The sequence below is a fragment of the Lichenostomus cassidix genome, chromosome Z, assembly GCF_008360975.1.
Source record: "Lichenostomus cassidix isolate B80296 chromosome Z, HeHo_3.0, whole genome shotgun sequence".
Classification (NCBI taxonomy): domain Eukaryota; kingdom Metazoa; phylum Chordata; class Aves; order Passeriformes; family Meliphagidae; genus Lichenostomus; species Lichenostomus cassidix.
This window is the reverse complement of record NC_139511.1, coordinates 45876799-45898637: the sequence shown is the minus strand read 5'-3', so window position 1 is coordinate 45898637 and position 21839 is coordinate 45876799. Positions and strand designations below refer to the sequence as shown.

At 33.6% G+C, this 21839-nt stretch overlaps 1 protein-coding gene across 1 annotated transcript in view; it reads right to left on the bottom strand.

Annotated features, from left to right (window-relative positions):
• PTPRD (protein tyrosine phosphatase receptor type D) overlaps positions 1–21839 on the bottom strand; it is a 1173827-nt gene that overhangs the window by 547985 nt on the left and 604003 nt on the right. Inside the window, exon 8 of the mRNA XM_085043363.1 lies at positions 13306–13328. The gene's annotated coding sequence lies outside the window, so the exon portion shown is untranslated. The remainder of the gene's footprint in view (positions 1–13305; positions 13329–21839) is intronic.

Sequence of the window (21839 nt, the reverse complement as noted above, 5' to 3'; positions counted from 1 at the left end):
TCATACTTCCTCAGAACTAGAGGCTCCAATCTTGGACAGAGCCTCCTCTCTGAAACATATTTTTGTAAACTAGGCTGTAGTCTCATTTGGGGGACGTAATTACAACAGGGGGACAATTACTTCATTTATTAAGTTTCTTATTGGGGGATTTTAGGTAGATGTGCTAATTTACGAGCTTCATAAAAGTTGTATATGCATTGTACACGGGTTGCTTCCCGGCGTGTTTCCAGCTTTGAAGAGTGTGCATCTAGGATCCTATTAAAAACTGAGGTAATATTCCCTTTCCCCTTTACTGCTGTGTCTGCTTCATATTTCTACCAGCTGATAAGGCATCACAACAGGCCAAGGCAAAGTGCTGCGTCTAGATCTGAGCAGGTTCACAGGAGGGCCACAAAAAGGGTCAGAGGGTGAGAATAATTCTTCCATGAAAATATGTTGCTAGAGTTGGGGTTGTTCAGCCTGGAGGGAATGAGGCTTCAAGGAGACCTCAGTGTGGCCTACTTTTGTGTAGAAGGGTTTTACAAGAAAAATGGAGGGAGACTTTTTACCAAGGCCTGTAGTGACAGCTCAAGATGTAGCAGTTTTAAACTGAAAGAAGGCAAGCTTAGACTGGACATAAAGTAGTTCTTTAGTGTGAGAATGGTGAGGCACTGGAAGAGGCTGCCCAGAGAGGTTGTGGATACCCCATCCCGAGAAGATTTCCAGGTAAGGCTGGATGGGTCTTTGAGCAACATGGTCTGGTGGAAGGTGTTCCTATCTGTGACAGGGTGATGGACTAGATGATCTTCAGAGGTGCCTTCTGACACAAACTGTTCTATGATTCCATGACTATGAGCGTGTGGATTGAACTACTGTTGTCACTACCAGAGGAAGAATTATAGCACTGGTCAGAGTATAGTACTGCTTGAGTATGGTATTTCTGGTGCTCTTACGTAACCGAAGAAGTAGTAACAAACTGAGATATTTTTATGCACGTCCAATAACAAACTTTTTTGTGGTTTAGTAGACAAATCACATCGTAAGGAAAGGGGAAAAAATGGGGAGAGTTGCACAAGAAACAGAGAAGAAATCAGATCTGTTTCTAACACACAATTTCATTCTTTGCACTTTTTGGTGAATAAGACAAAAATTAAGAAAAGCTGAAATATTTCAGTGTACAATATAAATTATTAAATTTTCTACAAGTATAATTAAATTTTTTTCTGTTTTAGTCTCTCAATTTACATCACGTACAAAAAAGAAAAAAATTTGGTCACTACTAAATTCCTCATTGCCTTGGGCCTAAGGTAAAGTAGCCCAAAGTAAATGCCCTATTAATTTCATAATTTTTAAACATTTCCCATGGAAAACTTATAGATACTTTTGATAATAAGAACAACTGGGTGTTTTGGGACAAAATTAGACGTTTTTCTGACTGATTTAGCATACTTTCACAAAACTTATACAGAAGTATGGGTTGTTTTAAAAAATAGAAATCAAACTAGTCAAAGTAAAAATAGAATTAGTCTACCCATTTGCATTATGAAAGTTATGAAATAAAGATAAAATAACATCCATAGTAAATTTTAAAAATGCTTTAGCTTCACTCATCTTTTAGAATTATTACTTTTATGTAGTGCTATACATGTGATATTGAATAAAACATTAGGTTCAAATGAGACATTGACAGAATGCAATGTGATACTGAAATAGCCTAAAAAGGATGTGCAAAATTCCAGAATTTTCAATCAGATGAAGATAAATTAGCAATGCAAACACAAAACACAGGGCTTGTGATTTGGCTTATGCTTGCAAAGATTGGGGTTTTAAAAAATCCTTTTTATAAAGAAGTTACTTAGAATTTCATTTTCCAAATAATAACAAATTTTACATATTCTTCAATACTCCAGCTAGGCAAAGTATTATGAATGTGAAAGGAGCCATTTTAGGAATAAAATCTGAAAGTTAATTCCCCAGTTCCACATATATATATATATGTATAGATATAGATATAGATTAGATATAGATACAGATAGGAGTGTTTATATATGTATGTATTGTATCCAAATATAATTTTATTGAAAGTAAAAAAATAATTTTTTTGTATGTGCCACATATGGAACTGCGAAGTAAACAAGTCATTAAATCCCTTATGGTATGCCATTATCATCTACTATTTAACTGTATTTTATATTCCAAGTGTTTAAGCATATTTCAATATATAGGAATGTAATATTGATACAGAATCGGGTTACAGTTTAGAGATCTTTATTCTAGTAAAAAAAAAAAAGAAAAATCAGAGAAAATCCATTGATTAGGAGTTGAGGTGGGGAATACTCTTGGACTAAATATAATTCAGTTTTTTTGAGGACTTTGCATGTCAACCATGCAACTCAGAGAAACAGAAGTGATGAGTGTTTGGAATTTATGCATAGACTGCATAATTCTCATTTCAGAGCAGAAGGTTACAGCACATGGGTGTGGGTTGCTGGTTTATGCTCATCGTTGTTCACTTTTTTATTTCTTTAAAATTTAGGTTTGAAGATCAGATTTCAGAAGACAAGATACAGATGAACATTGGAAATAGTACCATACAATTTTCAGTGAAGTGGGAAAAAACGTATATGCTCACCATATAATTAGGTTTTCTGTAAATTTAGTTTTGAAAGCGAAAAAGCTAACTGCACCTGGGCATCTCCCATTAACTGATATACCTTTCAAATAATTTCTTAAATTCCAATATTTTCCTTGTTATATAAAACAGAAGCATCAGTGATTCACAATTTCTTTTTAACCAGAAACTAAAACGAATATTACCTGCACTGTACCTAATTTTTTCCTTTAAAAGTTGTTATTCTTAAATGATTTCCTACTACTACAAAACAAAAAAGGAAGAAAAGCTGATTTCATCTATCCTGATGCCTCCTTGCTTTACACTGCTATTCTATTTTTAGAATACCATACTCACTGAGCATGAAGTTCTAAGTAATCACATCTCTTACAGTTCTGATTAGTAAAGTATCAGACACATTATTTAGATTCAAAAAAACCCTCAACATGACCAAAACTCACATATGAGAAACACATATGAGAAAATCTGCAATGCAAGAGAAAATTCAACTACTTCTGTGACAGTATTATTCTTTTCCTCCTATTTTGCAGGTTTTTTTCTTTCTAATGAAAGGGAGAGCAGGAAGATTTTGAAGTGGTATTTGCCATCCATTTGCAGTGTAGAAACAGTTCCTCTAATCCAACAAATTTCACAGTCCACTGTGTTTCAGGAATTGGTACCGCTCTCACTTAATTTCAGCCATAGCACTCAAATGCAAACTGTAGTCTCTTGATAAAGCTACAATATAATGGTTAAATGCATTATAAGAGCTGCAGACAGCCACTTGCCATGTAGATATTAATTTCCACCTTTCCCCATCCCCATCATGAGAGGAGTAGGCAAGCTGTATTTCCTATGCTCTGAATCGTGAAGCTGAGTCCACCTGCCCTAAAACCACTATTGTGGAGCTGAGGTACTGAGCTGAGGCACCAAGCTTATACCAAGCTTTTGGCCATTGTGCTTTTCCAAGTGGTGTGTATCATGAAGAATCTTGCAGATAAAATAATTTCTTAGTCCTCATTGCTTTCTTCATAGTGACTGTAAGTGTATATTTATCTCATTTAAAAGTAGATTGTACTCCCCTTTGTAGCTTCTCTGCAGACAATGGAAAAATACTTCCAGGATACTGTTTCCCCACAACTTTTCTATACCTCGAATAGGCTACTGTAGAAGGAAGAGAAGGAATAGAAACTGAGAGTAAAATGGTATTTTTCACTCTTTTCTCTGTAGGCTCATTAAAATTCAAAAATGACAGAAGTGATGGTGAGAGGAAAGTATTGCTTAGGCTTGGTTATAGTTTTTTTTCAGAGAGGCATCAGTTAAAGCTGTAAGACCTTTATACTTTCGTACTACCTAAATCAGCTTCTAAAAGCAAATAGCCTAAAAAAATCCTTTCACACTGGTACCAAAACACAACACTTATATTTTTGTTTAAATATGTGACAAAAACCCAGCTGAATTACTCCAAGACATGATTTCAAGTTCTTGTATGGATAATTTCAAAGACAAATTCAGACAGTTTCAAAGAGATCTTATGGCTGTTCTTAGAATATTTTTTTGATATAATGCACTTTCATTTCTGCTTTAATTTGACTGATCACTGAAATGATTCAGAGCACCAACAGAAGTATGCCTTCTCTCATAGACCCACTGAATGACTGCTAAACCACAGCTGTGATATAAAGATGGCAAGATGTGCCAGTAGATCACAACAATTAAGATAAGCAAATAGATACAACCAGAATAAAAATTGAGGAAATGGCTTTGCTACATCAACAAAGGCTACTGACAGCAGTGAATATGAGCACATTTTTGTAAATGTGAGCCACTGGTATATTCATATTTGTTTTTAAGTTTTCAAAATAAAGATTAGATTATTTTTCATTGTGTGCAGCTTATAGCTGACACCAGCTTCTGTTGATTTATTCTATGTCTTCTCAAGCGTACCTCTGTTGTGAGGCATCCTTTTGTTAACAATACTTGCTTTTAAAAGCTAACCTGAAGTTTTCACCAATTTCCCATATATGTGTAAGGCTGCCTAAAATCAATTATGTTGTCAGAAGCATGCAATTGGCAAGCATTGTAGATAGGTAAATTATCCACCTACAAACAAGTGCAGAGAGAAAAATATATAGATGTGCAAGGAAAATAATTTTTTAACTAACCAACATTTAACCAACTAACCAACATAAAAACAATAAGCCACTCATAGCATTTTCATTGACATATATCACAGTACTTTTAATAATGGTCAATAAATCATTGATGTTAAACCTGATGTCTAGATGTCAATAGTCAATTACTGCATTTTTTAATGGTAGAAAAAGATGGTGGTTAAAGATACACCTATTACACTTTACAGATGGTCAGCTAGGCTATTTTCCTATGTAGTTCAGCTGCAAATTTCAGATTACAACAGAAGTTTGATCTACTTATTGGGGGCAAGTTTTCTTTATATTTTTGTCTGTTAAAAGTCATGTGGTAATGCAGAACGGTAATACAGAACGTCTCCCCAAATTCCATTCTGGCAGTTACCATAAAAGATGGAATAAAAACACCCAAGCTGGCTATTTTTTCTGTAAGGAAAGCATTTTCAGCATTTTCTTTTTTGCTTGAAGACTCACTAAAATCAAGTGTGATAACAGGCAAGAAGTCACTTTCAAGTCATATCGCTTTTCTCTTCTTCAATGACTGAATATTTACTGATGTACTTCAAAGAGTCAGCCTATAATTCTATTATTATTTCTGGAAAAGAGACTAGTGAAGAGATGAGGTAGACTAATAGCAAATAAGGGAGACTAAAATGATTATTCTTAAAAAAATCTATAAAAGCTCTAGATTCCTAGCTAAAAAAATCCAAAAAAATATTAGAATTCCTGACAGCTGCAAGAACAAAAATCTACAATGGCAGTAGCCAGTGCTTTGCAACACTGAACCATGTAATTTACATCTTAGTGAAATTAAACATAGTATAATGGATTAGCTTCCAGGCAACAATACTATTAAATTTGCTGTAGCAGATTATGACATCATCTGAAACCCCAGGATACACTTTCAAACTAGCTATTATGCTTGTAATATGTACTGCTGTTCTGGTTAGTTTTTCATTTAATTCATTGCAAGGATTATATTTTTCAATGGCTGCACATGCTATCCAGCAGAATGGCTCTAGAATATCTCTGAGCCAAAGTAATGGCACTCAGAGAACACAAACGATACTATTGTAAAGGGGAAAGAGGTCAGTAAATGACTTGATATCACTCAAACAGTACTTATTATACCTATAATATGCCTTCTCTTAACTTTTCTTATCTAAGATGTCTTTTATTTTGCCAACGAATACTTCTGAAGTTTCTGTGCTTTTAAATTCCTACTGTTGTAAAACTGTGTATTTAGTTCCTACTGGAATTAATAGGAAGAAATAAAGAGATTAAGATGCAAAATTAATAAGGGGTTGTTGTGCGCCAGCAATCTGCTGAAGACCCTAGATGGATGTGAAAGCTGTGTTGCTTATTGACAGCAGCACCTCAGTCTCACCTAGGAAGATTTTCTGTGCTCAGGGCTCCACCAATGACTACCTCAGCTGCCTACTGTTGTGGGCTCTACTTCTCTGATGAGCTGCCAAGAGTAGTTCCACATTGAATAATATCAAGATGGGTGGGGCAAAATGCTATATATTGTATAGTCTTTCTATAAAGAAATGCTATAAATTATAAAGTGGTGAGAATAATGAATTATGTTCCTGTCAGTGTTTAAATGCATGTTTAACTGTACTCATCCAAGGAGTTGGTAAAACTACACAGGCAGTAATATTGTGTATATGCATAGAAATTTGAGACAGATTCTCTTCTTAAGGGCAATATTCAAAGTGTCTAAAATCAACAGTGTCCAACTCACTGAACTTGGCAGTCCTGTCTGCTTTTCTTGCCATAAACTTCAAAAACTGCATGCCAAAAAATATCTGTATGAGGTACCACAATGTTTAAAAGTTATGTAACTCTATCTCTACAAACAATTGTATGCATGTCATATTTTTCTGCATATGGCTTAAGGGCAGGCTACCAGCTCTCCATGTAACTTCTGACTGGCTGAGCTGTTCCTTAGTAACAGATTAGTATTGATTTCAGTGCCAGGATTCTTACAGAGCTAATCTTTATTGCCACTGAGCAGGTTTATCAAAAGTTACATCCTTGTTCTTCCATATCCTTGTTCAATGCCAGTGCTTCAATTGGTTAATTAGTTAGCTAAATGTGGATATATTTTGCCTCATCAGTGTTTACCTGCCAGAAAAGTATTTCATTGAAATATGCTCTCTCGTTTTTCACTGAATCAAAGGTATCAGTCACCCTGTTGATAACTTGCCTTTTGTACACATAGTTTTGTTAAAATAAATATTCATATTCAGATATTGATTGATCACAATTCATAGCCAAACTCACTGATGTACCTCTGTGCTCTTTTCAAAGATTCCTGTGGCATAAGCAAAATATTTTTCTAAGTAACAGTAGTAATTGAGATGTAAACTGATGTTTTCACAACCTTACTTCCCTACAGCTACGTTATTTTTCCATTGGCTTCTAAGTAAAAGTAATGGGTAAAAGTAAGTTCTCAACTATGGTTATCTTTATTTGAAATCTCATAGTGATGCTTTTGCATGTCAGAGTCATAAAATGGAAAAATTGTCGTCTTTCCACTAGAAATATCCAGATGTGCTCTAAGAATGCAACATACACAAGAACAGACCTAGAGGTGGTCTGAAGACAGTCACATTTCAATGCCAACAGAATCTTCAGTTTGACCTGTCCCCTTTTGCCAAGCCAGTTCTATTTACCTGCAGCACTGGCTGAAAAACACACAAGCTAAACTAGAGTCAGAAAGGTAATTTGGTCACTTCATTGAGTTGCTTGTTCCAAAATGCTCATAGCGCTTCAAGCAGTGCAAAAAAGGCTCTGTGTGTGTATAGTCTCTGATCAGAGGTCAATGCATTGCAGGTTTCCTACAACTCTAAAGAGCAGTGAAGCAGCTAGAGAATCTTACAGGTCTTTTGCTGCCATCATTACCTAAGGAATGGCAGCTGATGAACCCACACTTTTTCTATGACTTCTTTCAACAGCAAAGTACATTTTCTGCTTAGACAGAAGTGTTTGTAGATAGAAACAGTGTACAACTGAGAAGAGGTGAGTTTTGCAATCAGAACAGGAAAACTTTCCCGGAGATCTTTACTTCTATTCTGAATAAAAAACAGAGTTAAACAGAGGTAACACAGATAAATTCGGGGATGAATCTCGAATTTATCACTCTTTCATCCATGTCACTTGTTCTTCCATGTTCCTGTGATATTGTCAAAATCCTAGTTTCTAAAGCATAATAAAAATAATAATAAGAACCCAAAACCACCTTACCACCTGCTCCAAAAACAACAACAAAAAATTTATAAAAAAAAGCCAAAAAAAAAAAAAAAAGAGAGAAGAAAGAAAATGAAAACTCTAAACTTGCCCAGGAAGAGAAGCTAGTTATACTAGTTCAGTTTACTGTATGACAGGTAATTCCTTTGAAGCCTATTGCACAAACACAGAACTAGTCAGTGACAATTGTATTTACAATTATTACAGAAAGGAAACAAACATCTATGAGAGACTGATGGGCAGCTGTCTCTTTCTGCTATTGTTCACACAGTTGCTCTTAAGCAGGCTTATAGGAGAGGCATTACAGAGACTGAAAAGCAGGCATGTGTAAAAAGCGAAATCAATGCCCATAAGCAAAGCCCAAAAGATAGAATTCTTTTAGCCTAGACTGCTACCTTGTTTACCTCCATCACTGCAAGCAATGCAATGTGCTGCTGAGCCATTTTGTTAATTCTCATATTTTTTCTTTTATTCCATTTATCCTTTGATAGCTATGGTATTAAAACTGATGTTTGCAAAATGGAGTGAGTTGATTAATAGGTATTTTATACATCTGGTATTTCCTCATAAAAGACTGGTAAACTTATTTCAATTATCATACCACCAACAAGGATGCAATCTGTTCACAATGGCTGTTTACGAGTGGCTGCTTTGGGTAATGGCTGTTTTCTTAGCATGGGAAATGAAATATAATATTATTAAACAGAGATATGCAGAATGGTGTGTCAACTTATCCATCTTCCTGATGTTTATAGGCTTAATTTTTTGTAATGTTTATTTTATTTTATGGGATCAAACGTTAAAGTATCACTTATTTGAAAGCATCTAATTTCTTTTATTTTTGTTTTAATGTCCTTGAATATTAGCATCCACAAATTCATGTGCAATCAGTGCAGAAAACCTGTGGTAGGTACTCTATTAATCCTATTTAGAGAAACATGTTGTAATGAGAGAGATAATGAACCAAGGAGTTTAATTTTTTTATGTTTTACCCACAAGGTTAAGGTTGTCTTCTTTGGTGGTTTTGTTTTAACAAATCACCTGTAAAACGTCTTAAAATGATTCATGATAGTCTCAAAATGGCTATGAAAATACAATGTAGATGAGACAGCAAGAAGTGCATATGTAAGACTGGGTGGTGAATAAAGAGACGTGAATATTGTAAAGAATTTAAACATAAAAATAATTAAAATTATGTTAGATGAATCCCTCAGGTAGTGACAGAAAGCACTGCAGTACAAATTCAGCTGCTTAAGAATCTTTAAAATACAACTATTTATTTCTGAGCAGGGGAAGAATTTTTTTTTTTTTTGCATCCACAAATCTATCCATCAAATAATATTTTTTTATATTTCAGTAAATAATATTTGAAATGCTAAATATGTCAGAACACTTTCATGAACCACTTACCTCTCTAACAGAAACAATGTCTGTTACAGATACTCAGATATTTAAATCTGTCATATACAGATTTGAATTTGGATTAAAGTTTAATTTGGGGGAATAGGAGAGAAAAGCTTATTTCTTCAAAATATAAATGGATAAAGGAAACATACAAGTTTCTAAAATTTAAAAGAGTTTTAAAAATTAAAGTCTTCAACGGATGATATCTCAGAATGTAGGCAGACATAGGGGCATAGACAGTAGATATCACAAAGGTGCTCCTGCAGAGTAAAAAATTCTTGCTGCCTGCCATTACAGAAGTCACTACTGCTAAGAAAATTATTTCAGAGGGAATGTTTCCTTTATCTTCTTCCTTCATAGCCAGTAGACATAAGCTGAATGTTTTGGTGTCTGCTGCCATGTATTTTTGCCCTCTTAGTGTGTAAACATTGACAGTAGAGATACCACCTTGGCTCTGCTGTCAGCTTTGACCTGCACTATGAATCAGCCAGTGCTCCTCATAGTAAAAGTGGATGCCTTCTGCAGCTGTTCAGATAATATCTCCTTCCCCCTCACATAATTATTCTCACTTTACTTGGTTTTTGTAGGCTTCAGCTTCTCAGCAATGTCTTAATACAGACCAAGAGCTGAGGATTTTTCATAAGGAGCTATTGTTCTGGTTACCTAAGATTAAATAGTATGAGATAAAGGTTCTTTCAAAAGGGCTAACATCATTACCTCTAAAGGTTGTATACACTAATCATGCCACTGAAGTTTACCTCTGAAAGCCTCTGAAAGCCTTAGTTTTATGAAGCCAGACTAACTAATGCTTACCTGAACTCCAACAACTTCAGCTACAAAGGCTACCCAAAATGTCTCTTTACTTATTGTATAAAGCTGAGTCCTTTAGATTGTGGTTTTTGATATTAAGTCAATGAGATTTTTAGTCTCTACTAGCATAGCCAAAGATGCTGGAAGGATGAAGAACGGAAGTTAAAAAGACCATTAAAAAACAAGGAATGACTTGAATACATTAAATTTATTGGGTGAAACAGTTTAATGAAGAAAAATACTAATTAAATTATTAAAACCTAGACTGCAAGTAGTAATTAAAAAGGCTGTTGCTATGCAACCAAAAGGATTTTTGTGATAGAGTGCAGGAATACTTTTGTTAAGTATGCTGGTATTTCACTTTGACCTTTTTCAGTCACACACCTGCCCAAACTATCTGTAAATGTATTTTTGAGAATGATAACATTAAAGATATCTGCAGGATGAAGAAGCAGAGACTATTTGAATCAGTTAATGGCTTTTATTTTAGTTAAAAGGTTAAGAGGAATTTGTGAGATAAAAATAGATACACATATATAATTATGTATAGAATTTGTATGCTGATATTTCATCATCACTAATGGATTAATTCCTATCCCAAACACAGGTCCTGATCCTAAAGACATGAAAACAATAATTTTCATAATGTAGTGTATGAGCTAAACCTGCCCTCTCCTGAAGGTTTTAAGTAACAATTAAATCTATTGCTTCTATCAGAAACCTAAGCAGTTGTTCATGATAACTAAGGACAACTTTTGCTTTTTCTGGAATACCTAGTCTAGGATGTGCATTTGGTTTCTGCTACAATATTCATTGTTACATGTTAAAATTTCTGTTACGGTCATGTGATACTGACATATGGAAGAGAGAACACCACTATATAGATAAAGAGTGACATGCAAAAGAATATTGTGAGGGCACATGTATATTTCTATGAAGAAACATAAATTGTGTTCAAAATATGTATATAGAGCTTCCACGTATTCCCTGTAGTGAGGTAAATTCTGCCTTGGACTGTACTTTGCAAATAGGAGGCAGATCTGGTTTGCTGGGCCTGAGGGACTCAGCTCAGTGATTGGGTTGTTTATTTCTTGAAGTTGATTACTGGTCGTATGACCAACCCAAACTCCATTTTCTTTAATTCTCTTTGGTCCCACATTTAAATCACACAACATTAAAGATTTTGCTCAGTCAATATAAATTCCCTCCCACTGATATTGCAGCCAGAAAACTGGAGGGAAATTGAATCATGTCTAACAAATTGGCCTCAAGAAATGCTGGATCACCACAAGTACCCTGCATGCAGAAGGAAAGAGCTTGCTCTCTGTAAATCCTGTTCTCTGCACAGCCCCTTGCTTCCTCTTCTAAGATTTTTCAGTAAGAGAGTGAACAAAAGTGATTCTTAACCAGAATGGAATTCTTTTCAGATATGAGGTCCTACAGACTTTTGTTTGACCTTTCCTTTCTTTTTCTTATTCTTAATATTTCTTTAATTTCCAAACATGATTTTATTATTGTTTTCTAGGTAGCTTCTCTTCAAACAACCACTCAGAATAGGCCATAAAGCCTCTTTTCAGACGTTGTAGCAGAGGAACTATTAGACCTAAAGACAGAGTGTATCAGTAATGTGGAGAGAGTCCTAAAAGTACTGCTGGGACATTGCTTGTCATGGGACACAGAACACTCTAATGAGCTGTGGGCAGAGAGCCATGGAAGCTTCTATAGCAAAGAATCTAGGTGGAAACAGGGTATTCTCTAAAAGAATTCTTTTGGTTCTCCCTCTCTCTCTCTCTCTCTGTGTCTCTCTAGTGTATATGTGTGTACAGTTAAACATTCAGCTCTTAAATGAATGCACAAAGGGGTTTAGGTGACCACTGCCATACCAGAGGAAATTGTATTGGTTGGTGTTACTGGGATTATCTGTTGTGCTTTTCAAGAAAGAATTTATGGTTATGCACAAAGAAATTCCCAGGCTATGAAATAATAAAAGTATAAAATATGCATGCCTCATATTCCAATAAGAAAAAGAGTAGGAACTTGGGGTAGAAGGTAGAAATAAAAACCAAATACATCTAGTGAAAAAAATTTACTCAATAATGTAAAAAAAAAAAAATCTTTTGTCCACAGAAATATGAAATGATATCTAAGTGTCCCTGGCTAAATTCTGTCTGGTGTTTACATCTAAAATGAAGTTTTTATCAGTATACTTAAACCTATTCTAAACATTAGTCATTTTACAGATGGTAATATAGATTGAATTTTTTCCACAAAAATAAAGACACATTTTGAAACCTCAAGCTTCACAACTAAAGTTAGATATATTCTTTACCTTTTAATGATCCATTGATAAAATAAGATTAACTGCAGCCAAATAAAGAACTGTAAATTATGGCCAAAATACTGAAGTTAAAAATTTACTTTTGAGAGTTTATATTAAAAAGCTTTTTTTTTTCCATCTAGTTTCACTGCAACAACTGAGTCACTTGACACTTAAATATGTCAATTAATGGGTGTTTCCAATTCTGTCAGACATAATTAAAAAAGAACACGTTGATTTCTATATGTGTGTCATGAACTCAGCTTTATCACAGAACTATGTAGATAAAGCAAATTCAGAACTATCTTTAGTTCAGAGCACCACCTTCCCTCTCTTTTCATTTAAAGACAATTTTGAAGTTCTGGAAAGATAAAAGATAAAAGTGTTCCACTGCCCGGTGAAGTTACAGCTTCCTAAAAACTTTCTATTTTCCTGGGCTCCAGGTCAAAGTCAAATACAAAGTACAGGAAAACTTCAGCATCAGTGGAAAGATAGGAGCTAGAATATGGTGTTATACTTCAGAACTATTTATAAGCGCATAAAAATGGTTGATCATTTTAGCTGAAAATCTTATCCAACACAACACTGACAAAAAGAATCCACAGTAGTAGTTCTCTATATTGTGGAAAAGAGATTTTGTGCTGACTGTAAACCTTCTCTGTGAGTTGCAATAGTGAATAACTGCTAGACACAAATCACAAGAATAACATCATAAAGCTTTAATACCCTTGGCTTTAGTAAATTAGTTAAATTACCCAGTAATAAAATTAGTTTCCTACCTCAACTTTGTGAATTCCAACTCCTGTTACAAGAGAGAGAAAGAAAAGGATTTTCAGAGAAGGGCACAGAGTGGAAGATATTTAACATTGCTTAGCAAATATTTCACAGAAAACAAGTTCCCACGTTTGAGAAGAAGAAAAATTATACAGAAAAGAAAATTACCCTGTTATGGAAAGAGAGTAAATAGTTTTTCTTATATGTAATCTCCAGCAGTAAGAAGATTTTGCAGTTTATTAAAATATTTTTGATGATACCTCACTACATAAAGTGAGGTATTATCATAGGAGACAATAACAGGTAGGAGAATGTGTGCTCCAATTAAGAGATAAACAAAGAAATTTAAAAGATACATGAAAATTCAAGTTCAAACATACTTCTAAAAAGTTACTTGGTTGAAGTTTTATCCCTGTCTTTTAAGCAACTAAGCAATAAAACAAATGAACCTTTTTTTAAAAAATATAGTTCTCTAAGTTTCTTTCACAGTCTTTTTATCAGTCATCCCCATCTTCAGTTCTGAGTTGTTAATATGTCCTGGTATTATTTGGTACCCTACTGTTGCTGTTGCAGTCACTGTATATTAGACACTTTCCCAGCACTGTCATAAATCTGAACAATTAGGGAGTAAAGGTCAGGAAAGAGACATTCTAAAATATATTTTTTTATTAAAATATGCCAGGGGTGATATTTATCTGCTACAAACCACAAACAATTACAAGAGATTTCGAAAAGGATTTAAATTTTGTTAGCCCTTGCAAATTTCCTAAGCTACATAGTATAAAAACCACAATCTTGACTTTTTCCCTAAGAAATTTATTCTCTTCTCTTTAGTTACTTCTTTAGAGGTGGAATGAGAAAAAACTTGTAAGGTTCAAGTTCCGGACAGAACAAAAGAAGAGTATAGAAATAGGATTTATATTTTTCTCCTATTTTGATGGTCTCAGACCAATACCAATATCCATATCATATTATATATTTGAATTTTTTAAAATTAGTTTGTACACAAAGCTACATTTCTCTGGGAACTTTAGAAGGGAGTTCCCTTAAATATAAAGAAAATGGAATTGCCAAATAGATGTGTACAGCTGTTAGTAAATGACCAGGTAAAATCTCTATACAAGAGAAAAAGAACCCAACTCATCTGGATTACAGGTTTGGTTTATTTTTCCTTAAATTTTGTCATAATTCAATGGCTTATACTAGACAATTTCTCAAATCTTTATTTTGGAACATAATCTACAGCAGATGATCATAATTTTATTTTATATAAGACAGTGACCTGCAAAAACAGTCTTTATAAGGTTCAGACTCTTTCAGAAAACCACTTCACATTTACCTTTAAATAAAGCAGACAAATATCTTTCCTATTAACACCTCTGCAGGAGATAGAAGTAACTCTTCTTTTGTAACTTCTCACTTTCTTGATATAGGTACAATACTGTCAGAAAAATTCTCAAAGCCTTAAGGAAATGAGCAAGTTTGTGGAATTAGGATTTCATATTTTTGATGAACCTGAACTAATCTTGTAAACTCCTTAAAACTTAATCCGACCACTTGTATTCAAACTGTTGCTGAGACTTGATACCATGTTTCCCCTCTAATAATAGCTCCCCAGAGTACTTTACTGATTTTAAAATATTTTTATACATTTACTTTACTTTTCCAGAAACACATCTCATAGTTTGAAAAAGCTTGCCTGAGAAGGTAGGGTTGATGTTTGAATAACAGGGCAAACAAATGATGTGAGATCCTGAAGAATTTGCTAATTTTGGAATAAATTTCTTTGTGGTGTTTCTCCAGTTCTGTTTCAAATCCTAATTACAGCCTTCATAGATTTTTCTCTTTTTCTTTTTTTTTTTTCCTTAAGTATTTGTCAATTTATGGACTTTATTTCATCTTTATCTGCATAGCCAGTGGGAGTCAGTATTGAAAATGAATTTGATTGAGCATAGCAGTCACATTGTGCAGAACATCAGTCAGTGAAGATTCTGGATAATTATATGACAGTTACAAACAAGATGTGGTGAACTCCCCTCACCAGGAGGTGCTCAAGACCAGGCTGGATGGAGTTCTGAGTAAACTGATCTAGTGAAGATGTCCCTTCCTGTGGAATGGAGAATGGAGCAAGATGACTTTTAAGGTCCCTTCCAACACAAACATTTACATGATTATATGATAATGAAGTTATTGAAGTAAAGCTATTGTCAGTGGTAGTTAAGATGTGTCGTACAAGATACTATTAAGGCAGGATCATTATCTGTGTATCATTACACAGCAAGAATTAGAGCCACTGAAATATCAAGTATAGAGTCAAGTACCACATTTACAAGTTTCTCCTATTATATAGAAATATCAAGCTTCCATGAGTAAGACAATATCTTCTCAACAAGACATTGGGTTTTCTCCCTGCTTTCTCGCTACATTTTTTGTCTGGACTTAGCTTAATACAGACCTGGCCTTCTTTCTTGTCTGTGTAGAACTGTATTTCATGCTTATTCTAATCAGTCAGAAAACCAGAGACAGAAAACACATAATTAAGGCTTAATTTCAAGTGAGTGCTTGTTTCTTTGAATTTTTCTTACACATAGTGGCTATCTTTTCTCCAATGTTTTGCCATTCTAGCTATTCACAGAACTTTTGCTATGGATCATTACATTAATGAAATAACTTCAATAGAAAATGTGCCTTTCCAAGCCTTTCCAGGCACAATTTTGATACCGAACTTGCTCTGTCATTGGAATATTGACTATCACAGCTTCACTGCCTATGAGATTGGATTAAGACTCTGGAAATTATTTTTTAAAGGTTGAAATTATATGGGGCTTTAAGTATTTTAGATAATGAGGCCTTGGATGATCTCATCTTGCATGCTGCTTGCCTTCAGTTCAATATTTGGATCACAAAACTAGCAATCTGCCCTGGCTAATGGAGTTTGGAGTTATGAAACATTGTAAATCCTGTGATTAAATGAGGAGCTATAGAAATGTTTGGGCAACTTGTTCTGCTCTATCATTTTGTACTTGTATTTAACTGCGGGTCTGTAGTGTCAGTTTGCTTTCTTGACATGATAGTATATATGCTCTTGTGACTCTTATTTACTACAATTCCAGTGAAACTTCAAAAAGTGGATATATTTAGCCATATTCATTCTACACAAGAATTAAACTCACTGGGGGAATTACTCAATCATTATTTATCTTCATGCAATGATAATTAGGTTCTACAAGTAATTGCAGTTACATTTGGTACCAATTTCTTCTCAACTGATACTTTTTCATTCCTAAATATATTTTTTAATTATTTTACTGCTGACTTTTTCATAGTTATTCAGAAATACAATTCAGTGAGTTTGGGATACATTGGAGTGCAGATTTTAAAAATTATTCTGATTTTTTTTGACAAATTCAACAATCAAGATATTTTTGTATTACTCATCATCTTCACCCCTGAAGACAAGTCGACATAATAATTTAATGCTATGAGTGTAACTTAAGTTTTACATTGTGGTTTTTTTCCAGATGGGAGTCATTAAAGAGGTAATTAAACACAAGACATGGAATACACTTGGGAGATTTTAGAATATAGTGCTGGAAAAATGTTACATGCTCTATCTTGTAGGTTTTTAGTAGGCCTTTCTTCCAATAGGCCCTTTCAAAAAATAAAACACAGCAGATACTAAATTAACGTCAGCTTCATACTTCTGGTAGTGTGCCAGGTTAACTGTTTTACTTCATTCAAGTGGTGAATAGCCACTCCTGATTCAGCCTATCATTTAAAAATCTAATATTCTTTACAGAAAACACTTTTCTTGGTCAAAATACCAGCTGTCTTGTCTAGTCCTGCTGACTTCATGGTAACAACATGGATATTTTCTGAATTTGGATGGCTATTCATTGCATCAGAGAGAGCAGTATCATTTCTTGTTATTAGGGCTTCTGAAAAATATAATGCTTGTTTGGGATAAAATAAGTGGCTTGTTTTTTGAAAGAGCTTCATCCTGGAAAAAAAACTTGCTTTACACTCTCTATTTATTTTTTATATCCTTTTTACAAATGTGAATGGAAATACTATTAACATAAATAAATCAGATTGAAAACACAGCAATATTGCTGACTACTTTAATATAAGGAACAAAATCGCTACATGATTATTTCATTTAAAATTAATTCTTGTGGATTTTGTTTGGTTGATTATTTTTTTGATTTTGTGCATGCATTTTATATTGAACTGTAAGAAATACTAGAAAAGTTCAATCTGGATAACGTTTGGCTAAAAAAAGCTTTCATATGTGGTCTTCACTCTTTATAGTAAGGGATACTATTATAATTGGTGACTGCAAAAAAATGAGCTAGGATCCCAGTGGTTTTGGTAGTATCAATCTGCTGGTTTAATATTTAAAATATCAGATATAAATAACTTCAACATTTGGAGAAGTGCCAGAATATGAATTATAATATCTAGGTCACTGTGTGTTTAAAATACTATTATCTTCCAACTGGAATAAAACCATAAACAGACCTTTTAGCTACCAAAGAAGCTGTGCTGAAGCATTTTTGGAATACCATATGTATGTATATTTGGCCTGCACAAAATCATACAAGGAAAAAATAATAAGTAATTTTGGTTATTTTTGGTTAAAAAGTATAATTTTTACCTATTCATAAGTCATTAAAACTTGATTTTTTTCTGAGATATTTGTCTCGTTTTACAAAATTTAGTAAAACTATAGATTTTATTTGCTGTTTATAGTTGCATTTTTTTTTGTGCTGGAAATACTATGATAATAGGTTGTGTTCCTAAAGAAAGTGTTTTACATATCAAGACTAGCTTGCAAGAGAGAAAATATTTTTTTAATCTAAGAATAAAAATTCATTTAGTTCAGTTACTCAAAAAGAGCAAGACTCTGTGATGAACTGCAATATGAAGGTTGCATGTGGAATCAGAAATGTGCTTAGTTTTGTCATGAAATGAGCTAGTGCTCTAAGTACACCTTAGATTAGTTCCTAGTGTTTGTTGCAAAATTCACTGCTCTAAAATTCTGAGACCTTCTGCTTTGTTCATGCTATGGAAAAGTATAAGAGATTAGAAAAGCAAAAAAAAAGTCATGACAAACATTCATTCACTGTGTTGTTTTAAAGTTCACACCTTAACTTCTCTACAAAGGACAGTCATGGAAAACTCCACAGCTCCAAGCAGACACTTCCAGAGGGTAAACATTTAGGGAGACACAGATGAGACATTTGGTGTCATAAACTTTATATAAAAGCATGGATATAAACTAGTCAGTAATGAATGTCTTCTGGCAATTTCAACCTGTTAAGAATGGAGTACCTAGAACAGCCAGAACAGATGTCTGGAAGTAAGGTGGGAAAAAACAATATGTATAGGCTCTTTTAAAACTGCATTTTATCATAGAGTTAAATTGCTCATTTGTTTCCCAGTGCAAATACGTAAACAGCTAACTATATACTGCATCTAAGTGAAAGTTCATATAATTTAAGTGATTAAGTTAAAACAAGTTTTAGAAGACTTTTACTGCTTATGCTCTTCACTATCATAAACACAGAATGAACCCCTAACAAAGGACAGAGAGATAATATATGAAATTATTTTTATAGAACAGAAATCTTTCCAAACCCTTGGAAGGCGTTTACATGAAATCTTTGCAAAAACTAATAAAAACCCTTTTATTGTAAGAAATTTTTTGTTCTAATTAAATCACTCCAGAGGCATTTTCAATTATACACACACACATGCACGCACACATGAATATATATATGCATGCATATATACACACACATACATAACACAGAATTATAATTGAGTTACACCTACTACCATAAAGAAAAAAAATGAGGTTTTCAGTTACATTTATAATATCCAGTAATCCAAAATCAGGCCAACACACATTGGTGAAGAGAAGCCTTTAAAGATCTTGCAATAGGAAAATAGATGGGAGACACAGAAAAAAAAAATTACAATTTGATAATATATGATAGAATTTAAGACTCTCGAGACTCTCTCTAAAAAAAAAAACACCCCGCTTGTCATCTGCAGTTAGAATTTTATTTTATGTTCTATTTACATATATCTAGAATTTGAATATATATTTGCTGATGGTCAAGCTAGCCTGGACTGGTTGTTACTGCAATTTATTGCCCTTCATATTAAACTTTTCCTCTGCACTCTTCCTGTGTTACTGCGATGCAAAATTTATTATAATTTCAGACTCTGGTTGCATATGGCTTTCAAATAGTAAGCTGAACTTACCTTCTATGATGGTTTATTTCTCACAAAAAAAGCATGTAGTGCACATATGGCCAGGTACTGGACACAGCTGAAACAACAGCTGATGCACTGGAATATCTCAAAGAATGGGAAAGCAAAATATCAAAAAGTGAAAAATGGCTTTGCTGTCAAATTGTGACAGTATTTTGAAAACGTTTGCACATCTGAAAAGACACCTGAAATGGGCATCATTGAATAAATAAAATATAGCTATTTTCCCTCAATTTTTGTCACTTTTGAAACAGTACAGTATTTTAGGTATCCATTAATGTGAATCATAAGTCTCAGTATATTTAATAAATCTGTAACTAAGAAAAATTTTCAGTGGCTTGTGAAAGTAATTATCACCTATTTTCTGCTCATGATGGAGAGAAAAGGTTACTACAAAGGTGTTGATTAACAAGTGATCTTGCTTAAAAGAGGGTTAAAATATAATTTAGAAAAATCAACACATTCCACAGAAAACCAGAAACCTAAAAAAAGTTTTTCATCTCCCTCATGCATTTTGGTAAGTTCTGAGACCTGTATCAAGCATCCATTTGTACCTTGCCCAGTTATTAACGCATATATTAACCAGAAAAACAAAAAGATATATTATTTTTTAGTTATATGGACTTTAGAACTGACTCTTGCATAGGAAAACAAAAAATATTCAATGAATTCTAAAGACAGATTGAAATATGAAAGCATCATAATTAAACTAAAATAGATAAAATAGAATGGGCATATTCTCTGTCACCTGTCCTTGACAACATAAAGTTTTGCAGATAATGCTTGTTAGCCACAAATTTTGGATGGAATTCTGGATGGATGCTGCTCACAGTTGAAATTCTGAGTGAAAATTTTGATGAAAAATCTTTCTTAATCCCCATCTTCCATGAGTGACTTAAGGGCAGTGCGTGAATGGATCATTTTGCACACATGATCTTTCAGACATATCAAAAGGCTCACATGGAACAATCCTTGAGCTATCTTCGAATTAATTAACACAGGGTACTCAGATAAACGAGTGACTATAGAATAGGTTAACAACTCAGAGTTCCATTCATTGCTAGATGTGATAGAAATTGATGACTTCCTATGGCACAAGTCTTGTAAGAACAACAGGATTTCTACAGTCTGTCCAGAGGAATGGCAGACAAAGCTGCTCTCTTTGGAAAGAAGAGGACTTCTACACCAGCCAAGTTTCATTACCTCCAATAGCATGACCTGGCTCTTTGATGCTTGATAAGAATATCTAGAAATCTCATGGAAATATTAATTTTGATTTTAAACATCAAAGGAAACAATTAATAATTTTAGAAATAAGTAAAATAGTCTACAATACATGGACATGGGATATCTTAATTGCCCTTCAGAACAGAAACTCAATTGCATTAATATTCCTAAGGCAAGATAGGAATAGCCTTTAGTTTGTTCATAGACAGAGAAATGTTACTGTTTTTACTACACCTCTTGCCTTAAAAATTTAAAGTCTAATACATTCTGAGTAATATGAACTTCTATTTTCCTGAAAGTGAGGGAAATAATGATCTAATAAGAACTAAAATTTTACATATTATTAAGTAGAAAAAATTTTAATCTAAATAAAATATATGGTGTAAAAGAAATTGAATTAGTTATCAATTTAATTTTCTTGGACTCAAAAGTATGTAGTTTATGAATGTAGTAATTAGGGTTAACCAGGAAGCAAAAGAGTAATTTCCCTCTAGTTAATATATTAATATACTTTTTAAGAAACAGCTTCTGTTAGAATTCGTGCACTACCAGGTTTTATGAACATTTTATAGTTGCTTTATTATATGACCATAGATTAAAAAGCAAAGTGAATGGCATGCTATTATTTAAGTAAAGACACAGTAAACACTGTGCATAAAATGTGAAGCCAAGTGCAAAGGCATGACTCAATATTAATTAGTAGATAAATACAAAGTGTGATATGTCAAATCTCTATGTATCTCTTGCTTCCTTTTTAAATGATGCATATTTTGATCCTGCACACTTTATCATGAAGCATCTAAAATTTCATATCAAACCATAGGTCCACATGTTCTATTTGCACAAAAAAGAAATTATATCCTGACTAATTTTTTCTTGGCCCTTTGTAGGAAGAGTAGCATATAAAACATATGTGTAACATTTTGAAAAATAGTTGGAAAGTACACAGAAAGGGAGGGTTTTTTGACTCTCAGAGGGCTATTCAATTCCTAAAGTCCTGGTTAACAGAGTGGACTATAATTTTACATGA